This window comes from Chiloscyllium plagiosum, unplaced genomic scaffold (assembly GCF_037043375.1).
Source record: "Chiloscyllium plagiosum isolate Xiang-an unplaced genomic scaffold, Cpla_swu_hap1 HiC_scaffold_47, whole genome shotgun sequence".
In the NCBI taxonomy this organism is placed as follows: domain Eukaryota; kingdom Metazoa; phylum Chordata; class Chondrichthyes; order Orectolobiformes; family Hemiscylliidae; genus Chiloscyllium; species Chiloscyllium plagiosum.
In genome coordinates this window covers 9,960,646-9,980,762 of record NW_028270185.1, presented here as the reverse complement: position 1 = coordinate 9,980,762, position 20,117 = coordinate 9,960,646, and the positions used below count along the sequence as shown (strand labels likewise).

At 46.4% G+C, this 20,117-nt stretch overlaps 1 protein-coding gene across 4 annotated transcripts in view; it reads right to left on the bottom strand.

Moving 5' to 3' along the window:
- LOC122542817 (neuronal PAS domain-containing protein 3-like) overlaps positions 1 to 20,117 on the bottom strand; it is a 441,402-nt gene that overhangs the window by 374,834 nt on the left and 46,451 nt on the right. Inside the window, exon 1 of one of the 4 annotated variants that reach the window (XM_043680885.2) lies at positions 15,876 to 16,112. The exons of the other annotated variants lie outside the window; for them this stretch is intronic. The gene's annotated coding sequence lies outside the window, so the exon portion shown is untranslated. Of the gene's footprint in view, positions 1 to 15,875; positions 16,113 to 20,117 lie in introns of those variants that run through there. 4 annotated transcript variants of the gene reach the window in all.

Here is a 20,117-nt window from a genome sequence, read left to right as displayed (position 1 = left end):
CCCTCGGCCCACCTTGTCTCAGTCCCAACCCTCGAACTCAGCACCACCTTCCTAACCTGCAATCTTCTTCCTGACCTCTCTGCTCCCACTCCCACTCTGGCCTATCACCTTCACCTTAACCTCCCTCCACCTATCGCATTTCCAACACCCCTCCCCCAAGTCCTTCCTCCCTACCTTTTATCTTAGCTGCTTAGCACACTGTCCTCATTCCTGAAGAAGGACTCATGCCTGAAACATCGATTCTCCTGCTCCTTGGATGCTGCCTGACCTGCTGCGCTTTTCCAGCAACACATTTTCAGCTATGGATAAGCACAGCCAGTCAGGCAGCATCCGAGGAGCAGGAGAGTCGAAGTTTCAAGCATAAGCTCTTCATTAGGAATGACGGGTGGGGAGCAAGGGGGCTGACGGATAATTGCGAGGGGGTGTGGTTGCAGGAAAGTAGCTGGGCATGCGGTAGGTAAATGGAGGTGGGGCTAACAGCAATAGGTCAGAAAGGAGGGTGGAGTGGATAGGTGAAAGGGAAATGGACAGGTCCAAGAGGGTGGTGCCGAGTTAGAGGGTTGGATCTTGGATTAGGTGGGAGCAGGGGACATGAGGAAACTGGTGAAATCAATATTGATCCAGTGTGGTTGGAGGTCCCAAGACAGAAGGTGAGGCGTTCTTCCTCCAGGAATCATGTGGCTAGAGTTTGGCGGTGGTGGAGGCCAAGGACTTTCATGTCCTTGGCAGAGTGGGAGGGGAAGTTGAAGTGTTCAGCTACAAGACGATGGGGTTGATTGGTGCGTGTCCCAGAGATGTTCTCTGAAACATTCTGCAAGTTGACGTCCTGTCTCCCCAATGTAGAGAGCAACGGACACAGTAGATAATGTGTGTGAAAGTATAGTTAAATCTCTGTTGGATGTGGAAGGATCCTTTGGGGCCACGGATGGAGGTGAGGGGGTAAATGTGGGCGCAGGTTTTGCACTTCTTGTTGTGGCAAGGGAAGATGCCGGAATGGAGGCTGGGTTGGTGGGGGCGTGTGGACCTAACAAGGGAGTCGTGGAGGGAATGGTCTCTGCGGAACACAGATAGGGGTGGGGAGGGAAATATATCCCTGGTGTGGAGGTCTGTTTGTAGGTGGCGGAAATGGCGGAGGATGATGCGTTGTATTCAGAGGTTGGTGGGCTGGAAGGTGAGAACCGAGGGGTTCTGTCCTTGTTGCGATTGGAGGGGTTGGGTTTAAGGGCGGAGGTGCGGGAAGTGGAGGAGATGCGTTGGAGGGCATCGTTGACCACGTGGGGGTGGGAAATTGTGGTCCCTGAAGGAGGCCATCTATCTAGTGGAATTGGTCAGAGGCAGAAGAACTGGGAATAAGGGATAGCGTTTTTAAAGGAGGCAGGGTGAGAGGAGGTGTAGTCCAGGTAGCTGTGAGAGTCAGTGGGTTTGAAGTATATGTCAGTGTTGAGTCAAACGCAAAAATGGAGATGGAGAGGTCCAGAGAGGGGAGGGAGAAGTCCAAGATGGTTCAGGTGAACTTGAGGTTAGGGTGGAAGGTGTTTATGAAGTTAATGAACTGTTCAACCTCCTCGTGGGAGCACTCGGTGGCACAGATACAGTTACTGATGTAGCAGAGGAAAAGGTGGCAAGTGGTGCCAGTATAGCTGTGGAAGATGGTCTGTTCCACGTACTCGACAAAGGGGCTTGCATAGCTGGGGCCCTTGCAGGTGCCCATGGCTACCCTTTTGGTCTGAAGTGGGAGGATTCGAAGGAGAAATTGTTGACAGTGAGGATCAGTTCAACCAATCGAATGAATGCATCAGTGGAAGGGCACTGGTTGAGTCGGCAGGAGAGGAAAAAACAGAGGTCTTGGAGGCCTTCGTCATGGCAGATGGTTGAGTACAGGGACTGGATGTCCGTGGTGGGGAAATGAAAGTCATGGAGGAGGTGAAGAGCGTAGTTGATGTCCCATCCCTCCGCTCCAACCCCAACCTCACCATCAAACCAGCAGATGGCGCAGTAATAATTTGGCGCAGCAACTTCTACACTGCTGAAGCCAGGCACCAACTCGGAGACACCTCCTCCTACTACCGCCTCAACCATGACCTCACCTCTCATCACCAAACCATCATCTCCCACACCATTCACAACCTCATCACCTCAGGGAATCTCCCATCAACAGCCTCGAACCTCATAGTCCAGGAATGCCGCACCGCCCAGTTCTACTTTCTACCCAAAATCAACAAACCTGAGTGCCCCAGTGACCCATTGTCTCAGCCTGCTCCTGCCCCACCTGAACTTTTCTCTGCATACCTTGACACTGTCCTTGGTCCAGGATCTCCCCACGTACATCCAGTACACCACCCACACAGTTGTCCTCCTCCAGGACTTCCGGTTCCCCAGCGCCTCATCTTCCCCATGGACATCTCGTCCCTGTACACATCCATCTGCTATTTCACAGGCCTCCAAGCCCTCAGTTTCTTCTTCTCCCGCCGACCCAACCAGTGCCCCTCCACCAACACCCTCATTCGATTGGCTGAACTGGTCTTCATCCAGTCAATGTTTATTCAGCAATGTAAGGTTTACTCACTGTGTGGCTGTACAGAGTCAATGTTTATTCAGCAGGGTAAGGATCACTCACTGTCTAACTGGGCACAGAGTGACAGTTTATTCAGTAGGCTAAGGGTTAAACCACGACAGGAAATTCCTCAGGGTGTTAGAAGAGGGTGAAAGTGCAAACTACAACAACCCTGCCAATTTTAATACAAGGGTTCGGAAGTTTTCGGAACACGTGATGGGAACATGGTGGTACTTAGCAGCTGTTCTCATTCATAGCAAGAATTTAAACGAGCTGGAACAGACACCAGTTGTTGTGAAAACATTCTCCAGATGCATTTGCCACAACTCCAGCAATGCTGCTGTCTCTCACGTATTCTGTCCCCCTGAGATCAGGCCTACAGGTGATATGCAAGTCCCCAGTGATTATATTGAACCACGTACTTATCAAGCACCAACTTAGCACACTGCTCTGCTTAACACAATGATCCCTGTCTTGCAGAATAATATTCTGCCTGTGAATACGGAATTGATTTAACGCGTGGCTGACGAGGTGGAGGATATGCTTCCCTACAGAATTGTTAAAAAGGTGTAATATCAGGCACCACTGCTTTACTCTAAATCTCCAATACATCTGATAAAACGCATACATGCTTGTCACTCCCAGCCAAATGCAACGTGCACGATCTCAGGCATCAATCAAAAACCACGGGGGGACTTCTTGGAAACCCTGCCAAAGTTCCACCCTTACCCCATGCCAACAAAACCAGGAAGGCGCACACACACACATGCCCATGTAAAATGGCTGCCTTGATCATCTACCCAGCAACAGCAATGACACCTTCAAAGTCTAAATAAAAGCAAAAACGCTGGAGATCTGAAATAATAAGAGAAAATGCTGGAGGAACTTGCAAAGTCAACAGAGGAATGAGGGCTTAGTTAAGAACAGACACAGCTGGAGAAACCAAGCAGTATATGTGGAGAGAGAAACAGAGTCCAGTGTCCTTCCTTCAGAATTGATCGTTGTTGGATGTAGTGATTGGAATGAGGTCAGCCAGGAGGACATCTCAGAATAGGAGTTCCCTGATTGGACCAGGTTAACAGTCCCAATCAGGGAGCCCTGGCTGACAGAGAGAAACAGGAGTTCCAGGGGTTCTGATCACTCAGAGCTGGCTCTGAGGAAGCTGGACCGATGTCAAGGACTTTCTAGTAAATAAAGGGTGACTTGGTGAAGGGATACCGGCTTCTGTGAAGTTATTTCACTCCGGGGGGGGGTAAGTCAACAGTTTAGGGCAGTTGTCACATTATTAAGTCTAAATGGATAGGTGATAGCCTCGTGGTATTATCGCAGACTGTTATTCCAAAGACCCAGGTAATATTCTGGGGATCCAGGTATAAATCTTGTCATGGCAGGATTCAACAAAAAAAAAATCTGGCTTTAAGAATCTTATGACGATCATGAATCCATTGTTGATTGCCAGAAAAACCATCTGGTTCACTAATGCCCTTTAGAAAGGGAAACTGCCATCCTTACCTACATGCAACTCCAGACCCACAGCAATGGGGTCAATTCTTAACTGCCCATTGGGGATGGACAATAAATGCAGGCCGAGGCAGCAACATCATCATCCCATGAATTAAAAACCAGGTTCCTCCTGGAACGCACACCTATGCTTTTGTGACTACAGTCCCTGCACCTCCCTTCTCCTGTTGACAGGAATTGGCAACCCTGAACAAGTGCCAGCTGTGGCTCACAACACCCTCACCACTGAAGGCTCTGGGTTCAAGTCTCACTCTAGGGCTTAGGTAGAAATGTCAAGATGGTACTCCTGGGCAGTATTGGGGGACAGTGCTGTACAGTCAGAGACGTTGCTTTCTGGTAGAGCTGTTAAACCAACTGGCCCAGCTGCAGTTGAGGCCTAGTCCAGTCGGATGTAAAAGGCAACTGAGGGAGTTCTCCCTGGACTCCTAACTGATGTTTATCCTTCATTCAACAGCGCTTAAGCAAGATAATTTGATTGTTGACTCATTGCTGGTTGGGAGAGCTTGCTGTCCACAAATTGGCTGCTGCATTTCTTAAATTACAAGGGTGACCACACTTCACCAAAATATTTCACTGGTCACAGAGCACTTTTAGCTTGCTGGTCGTCATGAAAAGTGCTGGTGTTTTTGTTAGGCGGATGGGGGGAGCGGGGGAGCAATAGTCCTCTAGGTTTTGTCATCTGACTGCTTACAGCTAGCATAATAATAAAAAAAAACACATCCCCACAATTTTCTTTGAAGAAGCCAATGATTTTTTTGCCCAGGTTAGCTTGTCAGTGTACCCATTAATCACTAGCAATTCCACTGCAATCCCAGAGTGGTATCTACATTTCCTGCAAGAGAAAGATTTAGAGTCATAGAATAATACAGCACAGAAACAGACCCTTCAGTCCAACTCGTCCATGCAGACTAGATATCCTAAATTAATCTAGTCCTATTTGCCAGCATTTGGTCCATATCCTTGAAACCCTTCCTATTCATGTACCTAGCCAGATGCCTTTTAAATGTTGTAATTGTACCAGCCTCACCATTTCTCTGGCAGCTCGTTCAATACATGCACCACCCTCTGCATGAAAACATTGTCCCTCAAGTATCTTTCAAATTTTCCCCCCCTCACTTTAAACGTATGCCCACTAGTTTTGGACTCCCCCACCTGGAAAAGCCTTTGCCTGTAATATTTATCCTATCCATGCCCCTCATGATTTTATAAACCTCTATAAGGTCATTTCTCAGCCTCCAATACTCCAGGGAAAATAGCCCCAGTCTATTCAGCCTCTCCCTATGGCACAAACCCTCCCATCCCAGCAACATTTTTGGAAATCTTTTCTGCACCCTTTTAAGTTTAACAACATCTTTCCTATCAGCCCTCCCTCCACCACCCCATGCCAACATTGAGAAGAGTGAGTGGTAGGGAGGACAGATCCTATCACAGTTGCTGTTTTCACCACTGTATCATGTTGCACCCTTTGCAATGGACTCCACTTTTTCTACTTGTTCATGGGATAATGGGCATCGCTGGTCAGTCTACCATCTGTTACCCATCCTTAACTGACCTTGAACTGAATGGTTTGTTAGGGCCATTTGAGACAGTGGTTAAGAGTTTACCACATTGCTGTGGGTCTGGGGTTAAGCCAGACCAGGTAAGGGCAGCTGATTTCCTTCCCTCAAGGGTCTGAGTGAACAGATGGGGTTTTGCAACAATCATAAAATCACTGTTGAAGTAGGCCATTCCCCCAATCGAGGCTGCGCTGACTCTCCCCAATCCCTGTAACCCTGCATTTCCAATGGCTAATCCACCCTAATCTGCACATTTTTGGACTATGGGAGAAAACCAGAGCACCCGGAGGAAACCCACACAGACAAAGGGAGAATGTCCAAACTCCACACAGTCAGGTGCCCAAGGATGGAATCAAACCCAAGTCCCCGGCACTGTAAGGTAGCAGTGTTAACCACTAAGCCACTGTGCTGCCCTATCAATAATAATTTCATAGTCACCATCCCTCAGACCAGTTTTTAAATTGTATTAACTGAATTTCAAGTCCACCAGCTGCTGTTGTTGGTATTTGAACTGGTTTCATTCAGCATTAGCTTGGACCACTGGATTACTAGCCCAGTGACAGCACCACTACACCACTGTCCTGCAATATTGCTGCAACATTCAAGTAATGTATCATCAGGTCTATTGAAATGCCTGCTCCTCCATTCACCATCCAGTGCCATAGGTATATTGTAATAGCAGCTTGGCAGTACTGAGGGAAATCTGCTGGCCATGGGCAGATCCCCTAATCCAATCGTTGGCAAGGATGGGTAGGAATCTCTAGGTGTCAGCTGTGGCTGCGAGACTGGCACTCTTACGTCAAAGTCAGGAGGTCGCAATCTAAACCCAGTGACTCAATCACAAATATTGGCCAAAGCACTCCTTCAGCACATACCAGGGGAACATGGCACTACCAGTATGGAAATCTTCCAGCAAGACACAGCACAACCAAAGCCACAGCTACCTCCTAGGTGGACACAAAGGATCCTGCAATCGTATGGATACAATGAACAAGAATGTTCTGTACCAATGTCTCGGCTAGTATTTATGACTCAACCAATATGACAGAAATCATGGAATCTTAATGTGCACAGACGGCCACTGCACTTTCCTCCACTTCAGAATGTATGCAATCGGCTGTAAAGGTCATTAGGTAACATCCTGTGAACAGCACTATATAAATACAAGGTCTTTGCACTGCTCCCCAATAAGTTCTGGCAATGGAATCCCAATATCTTTTTTCAAGACTGCACTGAATCCATCTTCATTAGTGAATTCTTCTTATTTGCTTGTTTTTGGACAGTTAGTTTCACTGCATTTCACAAGTTGCTCCACTTAACAGAACTGGGCTGAACAGCAATTTTGCCTCAATGTACCAATTTAAGGAACCATTAGTATTCAATTCAGTCCAATTTATTTTATTTGTACACAATTGCCTAGCCACAGACAAATATAACCATCCACTCTTGCAGAGAGCCATTAACCACCAAGGATTAGAGTCTGGATCTTAAGGTTTCCACCGTCTATTTATATATTCTCCTATGTCCATGAAAAACAAACAGAATTCCCTCCCCATCACCACCTGTCACAAATGTATCAAACCATCTGGGAGCAAAAGGCTAGATAAGTAACTCTTTCTCATTTACCAAGGAGCTCTCGGTGAAAGGTCAAGGTCCATTGTGCAGATGACAGACAAGATGGCAGAAGGAATAAAAGGAGAGATAAATTAAAAAGCGATGGCTAAACTATTCTGCAAAGCTCCTAATTTCGCAAGAGAAATATAGATTATTGGTGGAAGGCAGTGGGGGAGAGACAAAGGTGATACAGTTATGTTTAGAGAGGGCTTGTCGAATCTAGATTTCAACAGAGGAGAGAAGCAGGAATATGTCGGACAAGCCACACAGAACAAAGGACAAATAAGAAAGAGGGTCATATAAACAGAGACTCGGTTAGCTCACTTGGCTGGATGGCTGGTTTATGATGCAGAGTGATACCAACAGTGCAGGTTCCGTTCCCATACTGGTTGAGGTGACACGAAAGATGCTCCTTCTCAATCTGTCCCCTCACCTGAGATGTGGTGACCCTGAGGTTAAACCATCACCAGTTGTCTCTCTCTAATGAAAGAGCAGCTCTATGCTCTGGTAACTTTACCTTTATATGATTAGATTAGTTAGGAACATGAAAAAGACAGAGATGAGAGTATTAACAAGTAAGCCACAGCTGACAATATATAGAAGCGTGCAGTGGGTTCTTTCCCTAATATCCAGGTCACCATTTCTCCCTTAATCAATGACAACAAGGCAGTCAATCATCTCATTGTTTGATGCTAGGCACAGATGGCTTCCCGCCCCAGAACAGTAAAGGCACTTGACCAGTCCGTTGTTTCAAGCAGTTGGAGGTACGTTGAAGTGCGGAGGTGCTATTTAAATACAAGCCCATTCTTACTTGAGGATGAAACAAGTTGAACACATGAACCAACAGTTTCAAGAATAGCTTCTTCCCTGCCGGTGTTGGACTGGGGTGGACAAAGTTAGAAATCACACAACACCAGGTTTTAGTCCAAACGTTTATTTAGAAGCACCAGCTTTCAGAGCGCTGCTCCTTCATCAGGTAATCCTACTACACTGTACATTCTCTCACTCTCTCTCACTCACACACACCTACATACTCTCACACTCAGGCAGACCCTCTCTCATACACACACACACACACACACACACACACACACACACACACACACACCCCCTCTCACAGGCTTATACTCCACACTCACTCACACACACTTTACCAAGCTTTCACACACTTTCTCACGTGCGCTCATATGCACACACTAACTCATTCTCTCTCATGCATGCACACATATAAGTCTATGGGGTGAATTTGTATTTACAGAATTATATTTGCAGATACATTCTATTTTGCTCAAAACACGCACAACCTGCAGGCAGTCAATACGTGTAATATCTTGTAAATTCCACTTTGGAAATAAAACCACTGACTGAATTGCAACATTGAAAAGGCATCTGGATGGGTGTATGAATAGGAAGGGTTTAGAGGGATAATGGCCACGTGTTGGCAAATGGGATTGGATTATATTGGGATAGCTGATCGGCATGGACGAGCAGGACCGAAGGGTCTGTTTCCATGCTGTACAGCTCTATGACTCAAGATTGGGCTACAGACAGACTCTGACCTCGCACCTTTAATGTATTGTCTGAGTTGAGCTGTCCTGTCACCTTTTGTTATAAATCCTTAAGTTATCTTGAGAAGGTGACTTAAAAGAAGCTCTGGGATTTACATGTTAATGAACCAAAACCTGCATTCTAAAAGATGAAAGACTTAACAATCTAGGTTTGTTCAATATATCACTGTATGATACTGTCATCTTTTGCTAAAAAGTCTGTGTCTTACAGACTTATACTCCACATCCACCTGATGAAGGAGCAGCGCTCCGAAATCTAGTATTTCCAAATAAGCCTGTTGGACTATAACCTGGCGTTGTGTGATTTATAATTTCTTTCCTGCTGTTATTAGACTGCTGAATGAACCTCTAATTTCAAATCTAATGTTGATCTTGCTTTGCGCACCTCCTATGTAAACTTGTATGCCTCGCTTTGTCTAAGCACCCCACGATCTGTATAACATTGTTTGCTTGCAAAACAAAACTTTTCACTGTACTTTGGTACATGTGACAAATCAAATCAAAACCTCCAGTAGCGTCATTGTTAGCATGGCAACTAATCAATTTAAAGCAGATCACCTTCTCTGTTGTGTTCAGCTTTTCAACTCAGGGCAGAAAAATCCATCCCATTATATGCCCAATACTAAGAGACTTCATACCCCTGCTTGGCATGGCACTAAATTCTCATGTCACATATTAAAACCCAGCCAGCATGACTTCAGTTCAGCAGAAGTTGTTTAGAATAGAAGTGTTAAAAAAGTGCACATATTTATAAATGACCAGGCTACCCAGTGTCCTCAGAAATACTGTCCGTACAAAACCCAAATGTTCTCATATTTAAACTGGACAAAGTATTTGACTCCACAGCACTACCACCCAATGTCTGCTCCGATATATAATAGAACTTTCCCAAATGTCACAGATGATAGAATAGATCATAAAGTCCCTACAGTGCATATACACCATTTCACCCATTGAGTCTGCAACAACCATCTGAACAGGATCCCATCCAGACCCCATTCTCCTACCCTATCCCTGTAACCCTGCATTTCCCATGGCTAACCTTTGGACTGTGGGAGGAAACTAGAGTACCCAGAGGAAACCCACATAGACACAGGGGGTGCATCTAAACTCCACACGGACAGATGCCCAAGGGTGGAATCGAACCTGGCTCCCTGGTGCTGTGGAGGGCATCCTTGGGCCAAAGAGAAATGTAGGGACTTTCAGTAGGGGTTTACAAGATGACAACAGGGTTAGATAAGGTGGTTCAAATAAAAAAAATCGCCTCATTCACTAATGATGCAAGGATTGGTGGTGGAGTTCAGATTTAAGGTTTTGGGCAGGAGAGAAATGAGAGAAAATAAATTTTCCTTTCCATGCTGCGAGTAGGAATTACCAGGAATTTTTTGCTTTCAAGGGTGTTGGAAGCAAACACTTGCACTAATTTTAGAAGAAAGTTGGATAAGTTCATTTCAAGGGAAATGAACTTGCAGAACTACAGAGATGAAGTGGGGGAATGAGACTGGCCACAGAGAGCCAGCACGGACTTGAAGGGCCGAATGTCATAATGAATGTATGGCTCCAATGGAAATGTTAGATCTGTATCCATTGGATTTTATAAGAATGTGAGGTGGTCCTAATGACCATTAAGAGAGAGTCACAGTAGACCTATCGGTCCAACTCGTCCATGCCGACCAAGTTTCCCAAACTAAAATAGTCCTATCTGCCAGCATTTGGCCCATGCCCCTCTAAACCTTTCCGATTCATGTACTTGACCAAATGTCTTTTAAATGTTGTAACTGAACCCATCTCTACCACTTCCTCTGGCAGTTTATTCCACACAAACCACCGTCTGTATGAAAAGGGTGCCCCTCAGGTCACTTTAAATCTTTCTCCTCACATCTTAAAAATATGCCAGCTAGTTGTGAACTCTCCCACCCTAGGGGACCCTGATAGAACTTGGCAGTGTAGTTGCCGAGAGGATGTTTGCATTTTGGGAGACACTAGAGCTAGAAGACACAGTTTTAAAATAAGGAGTCTCCCGTTTTAGATGGAGGTGAAGAATAATGTTTACCTCAGAGGGTGGTAATACCCTTCCCCAGAGAATACTCACAAGACAAAGATACATGACTAACAAGGGAATCAAGGGGCATTAGAGATAGGCAGTACAGTGCAGCTGAAGGCACATCAGATCAGCCAAGAGCTTGTCAAAGCATGGCAGACCTGAGGGGCCAAACGGCCTACTCCTATTTCCTGTATATCTTTTAAAAAGGATCTTTAATGGAAATATTCACAAAAAAAGGTCACATATTACTTCCCAAAGGTTTTCATTTTGGAACCATGCCCTCAAGGAGGAGATATGTGATCTCCAGCTTATCCTAGTCTTTGACTCCAGCAAGTGTTTAATGCCTCAGGATTAACACATGAGGCTTTTGGAGTATAGCTGGACTCTTCCTTTGTATTTTCAAGACAAAAAAAGGAGACTTACATATGAACAAGCAGCAGGAAAAGACTATTCAGCCCCTCGGCCTGCTTCAATACCTAATACAATTGCAAGTGATTTAATTGTAATCTCAAGTCCCCCTTCCCATCTACTACTCACAACCTTTCAGCACCTTGCCCAACAAGAAGCTATTCATCTTGATTTTAAAAATATTCATAGACTCTGCTTTCACCACCTTTTGAGGAAGAGTTCAAAAGACTCATGACCCTCTGAGGGTTAAACATTAAATTAGGGATCCCTAACTTTTAACCAGTGATACCTGGAGAAATGCAGAGATTTTTGAGGATTATCAGTGGTTTTTGCTTGCAGTGTTATTTCATGGGATGTGGGCATCACTAGCAAGGCCAGCATTTATTGCCCATTCCTAGTTGCCCCTTGAGACGGTGGTGGTGAGCTGACTTCCTGAGCCACTGCAGTCCACATGCAGCAGGTAAATCCACAAATGTCCTTAAGGAGGGAAATCCAGGACTTTGATCCAGCAACACTGAAGGAACTGCGATATATTTCCAAGTCAGGATGCTGAGTGACTTGGAGGGGAACATATAGGAGTGGTGTTCCCATGTATCTGCTGCCTTTGTCCTTCCAGATAGGAGTGGTCATAGATTTGGAAGTTGCTGTCCAAGGATCTTTAGTGAATTTCTTAATTCCATAGGTGGGTGGTACACACTGCTCCATCGGTGGTGGAGTGAATGGATGCTTGTGGATGTGCTACCAGTCAAACAACTGCTTTACCCTGGATGGTGTCGAGCTTCTTGAGTATTGGAGCTGCACTCATCCAGGCAAGTGTAGAGTATTCCATCGCACTCCTGACTTGTGCTTTGTCAATAGTGGATAAAGGAGGATGCAAAGATAGAACAATTGGAGGAACACAGATATCTCTAAGGGTTCCAGAAGGTTACAAAGAAAGGAGGCCAGAATTGGAGGAACACAGATATTGCTGAGGATTATAGAAGGTTACAAATATCAGGAGGGAATTTGAAAGCATATTATGAAGCTCATTGCTGCAATCTCTACCTCACTGCTGTGTCAGACCTTCAACTCTGCACGAAGGGTAACCGACATTTTAAAGCCAACCCACATACTAACTAATCCCATTGCCTTCCTACTCATCCCAGTTCCTCTGCCTCCTTCACCCCCAGTCTGCCCTGGGAGTCAAGGACAGACACCCCTCAGAAATCCTGTCCTTCCACCTTGCTGCATTTTGACCCAACTCAATAAAACAGCAACAGACCAACCTGGGTAGACTGAAGGCTGATGTACCATTTTGACTAATGTGCCCAAGACCACCTGAATACGATCCTAGTTCCCAATCATCTCATGTTCATACTGTTGTCAGAAAACAGCCACTCTAGAGCAAAGTTTCAGCTGCGTTCAAGAAGAAATTTCCAATGCTTAAAGTATAGTTCAAAGGCCCAGTACATTCAGTGTCAAATTTATTCATGTGAGAATTTAAAAATTCTCATCCTTGTATTTAAATCCTTCCTCCACTACCTATCCTACCCTCCTCCTTCCCCATCCCCTAATTCTCTAACTTTCTCTAGCCCCCACAACCCTCTGAGATTTCCACATTCCTCTAAATCCTGATCTCTTGAGCATGTCATTTTCACTGCTCCAGCATTACTAGCCATGCCTTTGGTTGCTTAGGCCCCATGCTCTCAATTTTCTCCCTAAATCTCTCAGCCTCTTTACTCCACTCTCTCCTCCTTTAAGGCCCTTCTTAAAAACACATCAACACTCCTCTGACAACACCTTCCAAACCCACAAAGAAAGGCAAGGGCAGCAGATACATGGAAACACCACTTTTTGCAACTTCCCATCCAAATCTCTCACCATCCTGATTTGGAAATATATCATCGTTCCTTCAGTGTAGCTAGGTCAAAATCCTGGAACTGCCTCCCTGATGGCATTGTGGATGCCCCTACACCATATGGACTGCAGTGGGTCAAGAATACAGCTCACCACCACTTTCTCAAGGGGCAAGTAAGGATGGGGAATAAATGCTGGTCCAGACAGTGACACCCACATACCATGAATAACTTTTAAAAACCTACCTCGCTGATCAAACTTTTGGTCAACTGTTTTAATATCTGCCTAAGCAGTTGGGTATCAAGTGCAACATGAGAAAACTCCTGTGAAAAGCTCACTATGTTAAAGGAGCTATATAAATGCAAGTTACTGTTGAGTTATACAATCTGTCAGATGTCAGTTCTACTTCAAGAACTTTTGAATTAAGGGGTATGGGACCTGGCACATATTGGCAGGCTGCCTACCCTTCTTCATTGCAAGTCTGTTATCTCCGATGCAGAGGGAGTGGCAGGAGAGCTGGCATCACCAATTAGGCCAAGTGGAGCTTCAAACTGCACAAACGCTTGCCTTGAGGGTATAATGCCACCTTCAAGACAGTGCAGGAGGCTGATGCAAGACTTGTAGGTGGCCATCTTGAGCATGCAGCCAAGCAAAGTTGAACAGGGTTCAGCCTCAGGCTATTTGACTGTGTAGGGCTTCAAATCAAGCATTTGCCTGGCAAGCACTTTGGAACCAAAGCCATTGGGTTCACCTTCATCCCCGAAAATAATTGAAATCAACTAATGATTTGTCCCTCAGTTGGTGGGTCTCGCCTCAAGACTTAAAGGATTTTGGGTAAAAGTCCCATTCCAGAATCCTTGCTGACAGACTGAGCATAGCACAGAGGCAGTACTGCACTGTTAGAGGCACCATGAAACATTTAATCAAAGCCTGGCCATTTTTTCTCAAAAGGACCGAGAATGGCACCACTTCAAGGAAGAGCAGGTGAGTTCACCTCCACATCCTGGGCCAACGTTCACCCCCCAATTAACATCACCAAAACACATTATCTGGTCATTACCACGTTACTAATTGGAGCATGCACAAGTTTGCAGCCTCATTCCCTATATTACAAATATTATACTTCAGAAGTACATTATTGGCTGTGAAGCTCTTGGAGAGGTCCTGACAGTCTTGCGTTGTGATAATGTAATTGCAAATTTTTACTGATTTTACATCTGAATGACTAAGCATGAAAATGAAGATTGAACTCCCTTTCTTCTCCCAAATTACCACTCCCTCCTGAAAAACACATCAATCGCTCTCTAATAAAAGAAAAGTCCAGCTGATGCTGCAATTTAAAAAAGAGTGCTGGAGAAACTCAGCAGACCTGGCAACATTTGAAACAGAAAAACAGATTTAACATTTTGAGTTCAATATCAATCTTTTTCAGAACTGAAGAGGCTGAAAGGATGATTGTTTTTAATCTACTGATGAAAGGTAGAGCGGATCACTGGAACCGATGGTGAGGATGCCCTGCTTAAAGGGCAAAGGGAGTGTTAATAGTAGGAGAGGAGCGATATAGATAAAGAATGGGTGTTAATAGGAAAAACAAGTCAGCTCTGCTGAGAGCAAACTCAAATAAAGTAGACACCAGAGAAGAGGCATTTTAATTAAAACAGTCTGAAGTTGTTGAACTCAACTAAAGGCTGTAAAGTACCTAAGGCGAAAATGCTATTCTACCACTTGTGGAACAAACTTGGTTAGAGACAAAAAAACTGCAGATGCTAGAATCCAAAACTGACAGTCTGAAGGCTGGAAGAACACAGAAGGCCAGGCAGCATCAGGAGGTGGAGACGTCGACGTTTCGGGTATCGCCCTTCTTCAGGTTACACCCGAAATGTCGACTTCTCCACTTCCTGTTGCTGCCTGGCCTCCTGTGTTCTTCCAGCCTCCTGCCTGTCTGCTCCGCCACTTGTGTCATACCTTGCTAGAACACTGCAGCTCGCCCAGGATGGAAATGTTAGCTTGACAGCAAGGGAGTTTTGTTTTTGGAAAGGCAAGGAACTAGGAGTCCAGGGTCATTTTAGCCAAAAACGTGGATATGTTCTGCAAAGCAGTCACCCAGTCTACATTTGGTCTTGCCAATATTGAGGAGACAACACTGTGAACAGCAGACTAGATTAAAATATGCACACGTGAAAAGCTGCTTCACCTGGAAGGTGTGTGGGTGGGCCTGTAGACAGTGAGGTAAATGGGTAAATGCCACACCTTCTGTGATCGCAGAAAAGGCACCATGGAGAGGTGAAGGCAGTGATAGGGATCAGACCATGGACTCAAAGGAATACCGTCAGCGAAGGGAGTATGTGTCTGGTGGTGGAACCCCACTGGAGGTGGCAAGGGACAAAGCTTTGAACACACAAGCTAATGGCTTAAAAGGTGAGGGGGCTTATGCTTAAAGAGTTGGATTAGGGTAAGGGTAAGGGCTAAGGTGTGGGTCCTCATCAACCACTAATGGGAGAGGAAAAGGGTCACCTCTTTTACCTATCCCCCAAATTTGGGACATATTCAGTGCCAAGGTCAGCTAAAAGTTTGGGGGGGGGGGGGGTTGAATACTGAGGCCAATGTCCCTCCAGTACAAGGGGACATTGATAATCATTACCCAATCTTGCAGGCTTGCCTCACACACACTAGGATCTTTGCACAGCTCCGAATAAAATCCAGCAAACTAGCAGAGAGAGGAAAAAAATTACAAAATTCACAAAACAGAGCGAGAGAGAGAGAGAGAGATTTACCATGTCTGGACACTGTAAAAACGTTCCAGGATCCTGCAGCGATTGTAGTTCTAAATGAACATGTAATCCGAAGTCTGGGTGGACAAACAGCCCCATGGAAACTGCCAGTCCCTGTCAGTCAGCGTTAAAATTCCCACATTAAAGTGACGCCGAGACAGAGTCGATAGGATCCGAAGGACTGGTCCCTAATGAAGGTCCAAAGCCATCCTCCCACCCCCTCCCAGTCTTATTTTCCTCTCTCTGCTAACACACGGGAGACATGGAGGGGGGAAAATGATGAAACTTCTTCTGGAAAAGCTTTAAGAACGCGCGCTGGATGTGGCTGTCACTTTTTTTTCTTGCATTGTTTGGAAGAAAACGGAGGGAGAAAAAGATTTTTTTTCCCCCTCTCGCTATGTCCTAGCAACGGCAGCAACACTACTCTGAGACGCCGTGCAATCACCAGTCAGCTGTGCTTTTGTAATTCAGGTCACAAGGGGGCTCTGGCTGGGAGGAGAGAGAGAGAAGGGGAGGAAAGTGAGCTGCAGTTTAGAGAGAAGGGGAGAAAAGTGATCTGGAGGTTTGGATAGAGAGAGAAAGGAGAGGAAAGTGAGCTGGAGGTTTAGAAAGAGGAGAGAGAAGGGGAAGAAAGTGAGCTGGAGGTTTAGAGAGAGGAGAGGAAAGTGAGCTGGATTAGGAGAGAGAGAAGGGGAAGAAAGTGAGCTGGAGATTTGGAGAGAGAAAAAGGTGTGGAAAGCGATTTGGAGGTTTGGAGAGAGAGAGAAGGGAGAAAAGTGAGCTGAAGCTTTGGAGAGAGAAAAGTGAGCTGGAGATTTGGGGGGGGGGGGAGAGAGAGAGAAAGAAGGGCAGGAAAGCGAGTTGGAGGTTTGGAGAGAGAAAAAAGGTGTGGAAAGCGAGTTGGAGGTTTGGAGAGAGAGAGAGAGAAAGGGAGGAAAACGAGTTGGAGATTTGGAGAGAGAGGAGGAAAGCGAGTTGGAGGTTTGGAGAGAGTCAGAGAAAGGGGAGAAAAGTGATTTGGAGTTTTGGGGAGAGAGAGAGAGAGAAGGGGAGGAAAGCGAGCTGGAGGTTTGGAGAGAGACAGAGAAAGGGGGAAAAAGTGATTTGGAGGTTTGGAGAGAGAGAGAAGGGGAGAAAAGTGAGCTGAAGCTTTGGAGATAGAAAAGTGAGCTGGAGATTTGTGGGGAGAGAGAGAAAGAAGGGCAGGAAAGCGAGTTGGAGGTTTGGAGAGAGAAAAAAGGGGGGAAAGTGAGTTGTAGGTTTGGAGAGAGGGGAGAGGAAAGCGAGTTGGAGGTTTGGAGAGAGAGGAGAGGAAAGCGAGTTGGAGGTTTGGAGAGAGAAAAAGGGGAGAAAACGAGTTAGAGGTTTGGAGAGAGAGAAGGGAAGGAAAGCAAGTTAGATGTTTGGAGACAGAGAGAAAAAAAGAAAGAGGTTGTGGAATTGCTGACACAAACTAAGATTGATACTGACGTTGACATTCTCAGGGAGTGAGGGCAAGTCTACAGTCACAGATCATTCTCCCCCAACTCCATTACCACCTCCCTCAAATCCTGCAGCCACATTTGCTAACTGTTCTTGTGAGAATATAGACTGAAGGTTAGGAACAAAAAGAAATTGCTGAAGAAACTCAGCAGGTCTGGCACTATCTGTGGATAGAAAGCAGTGTTAACAGCCAGATCCAATGAACTTTTGTTCAGATTGAAAATTAACTGGGATGGGGTGGTGTCTAGACAAATCCTTAATCTATGACAATATGGACACATGCCCTCTTACTGTCTTCTTACAGTTGCTGCAATAAAATTACATAAAAATAGACCTTTGAATTAATATCAAAGTTTACCCTTTGTTAGAAATAGAACATATAAATTAGCAGCAAGGTTTGGGCCCGAAGCCTGCTCTGCCATTCGATATGATCACAGCTGAAATTTTTTTTATTAATTCATGGGATGTGCTCATCGCTGGTTGAAGCCACATTTATTGCTCATCCTTAATTGCCCCAGAGGGCTGTTAAGAATGGACCATTGCGCTATGGGTTTGGAGTCAAAGAGGGCGATGCTGGAAAAGCACAACCGGGCAGACAGCATCCGAGGAGCAGGAGTGTCGATATTTTGGGCATTAGACCTTCATCGGGAGGAGGAATACAAGCCCACCAACTCCCATATCTACCTGGACTCCACCTCCTTCCACCCTTCCTCCTGTAAAAATGCTCTCCCTTATTCCCAATTCCTCCACCTCTGGTGCATCTGCTCCCAGGAGGACCAATTCCACCATAGAACATCCCAGATGGCTTCCTTCTTCAAAGACCGCAATTTCCCCATCCACGTGGTCAACGATGCCCTCCAGCACATCTCCTCCACTTCCCACACCGCCCTCCTTGAACCCCACCCTCCAACTGCAACAAGGGCAGAAGCGCCCCCCCATCCCAGTCCTCACGTTCCAGCTCACCAATCTCCAGATATATTGCATTACCCTCTGCTATTTTCGCCACCTACAAACAGACCTCACCACCAGGGATATATTTCCCTCCCCAACACTATCTGCATTTTGGATAAACCATTCCCTCTGTGACTCCCTTGACAGGTCCAGCCCTCCAACAACCTACCTGCCCCGCCCAGCACCTTCCCCTGCTCCCCCTCCCACTCCCCTCTACCCCCCCATCTCCGACCTATCACCTTCTCCCTTACCTTCATTTACCTATTGCATTCTCATCTACCTTCCCCAAACACCACCTCCCTCCCATTTATCTCTCAGCCCCCCTGCCCACAAGCCTCATTCCTGATGAAGGCCTTATGCCCAAAATGTTGATTCTCCTGCTCCTCGGATGCTGCCTGATCTGCTGTGCTTTTCCACACTTTCAACTCTGGTCTCCAGCATCTGCAGTCCTCACTTTCTCCCATCGCAGGAAGTGCAAAACCTGCAGCCACATCTCCGTCCAAGGCCCCGAAGGATCCTTCCATATCAGACAGAAATTTACCTGGACTTCCACACATCATCATCTGCATCCATTGCACCTGACATGGTCTCCCCTTCGTCAAGGAGACAGGACGCCAACTTGCAGATTGTTTCAGAGAACATCTCTAGGACACCCGCACCAACCAATCCCCCGGCCCCATGGCTGAACACATTAACTCCCCCTCCCACCCCCACTCCAGCAAGGACATGCAGGTCCTGGGCCTCCTCCATAGACAAACCCTAACCACCTGATGCTTGGAGGAAGAACACCTCATCTTCCACGTTGGGACACTTCAACCACTCAGGATCAATGTGGATTTCACCAGTTTCCCTATTTCCCCTCCCCCCACCTTATCCCAGTCCCAATCTTGCAACTCAGCACAGCTCTCTTGAACTGTCCTACCTATCCATCTTCCTTACCAACTATCTGCTCTACCCTCCTCTCCAACCTATCACTTTCACCCCCCACATTCATCTACCTATCGCATTCCCAGCTACTTTGCCCCCAGCCCCACCCCTTATAATTTATCTCTCAGCTCCCTTAGCCCACAAACCTCATTCCTGGTGAAGGGATTATGCCTGAAACATCGACTCTCCTGTTCCTCAGATGCTGTGCTTTTACAGTACCACACTGTTCGATTCAGATCTCCAGACCTCACTTTCTCCTACAATGGGTTTGGAGTCACATGTAGGCCAGATGGAAAAAGGATGTCAGATTTTCTTTCCTCCATTCCACATTCCCAACTGACCCCCAAATATCATCAGCTACTTTGTTTATCAATGACATTGTATTTCTGAGGGAGGCTGGGCGTGAGGGAGGCTGGGCGTGAGGGAGGCTGGGCGTGAGGGAGGCTGGGCGTGAGGGAGGCTGGGCGTGAGGGAGGGAGGGAGGGAGGGAGGAAGGAAAGAGAGAGGGAGGGAGGGAGGAAGGAAAGAGAGAGGGAGGGAGGGAGGGAGGAAGGAAAGAGAGAGGGAGGGAGGGAGGGAGGAAGGAAAGAGAGAGGGAGGGAGGGAGGGAGGAAGGAAAGAGAGAGGGAGGGAGGGAGGGAGGAAGGAAAGAGAGAGGGAGGGAGGGAGGAAGGAAAGAGAGAGGGAGGGAGGGAGGAAGGAAAGAGAGAGGGAGGGAGGGAGGGAGGAAGGAAAGAGAGAGGGAGGGAGGGAGGAAAGAGAGAGGGAGGGAGGGAGGGAGGAAAGAGAGAGGGAGGGAGGGAGGGAGGAAAGAGAGAGGGAGGGAGGGAGGGAGGGAGGAAAGAGAGAGGGAGGGAGGAAAGAGGGAGGGAGGGAGGAAAGAGG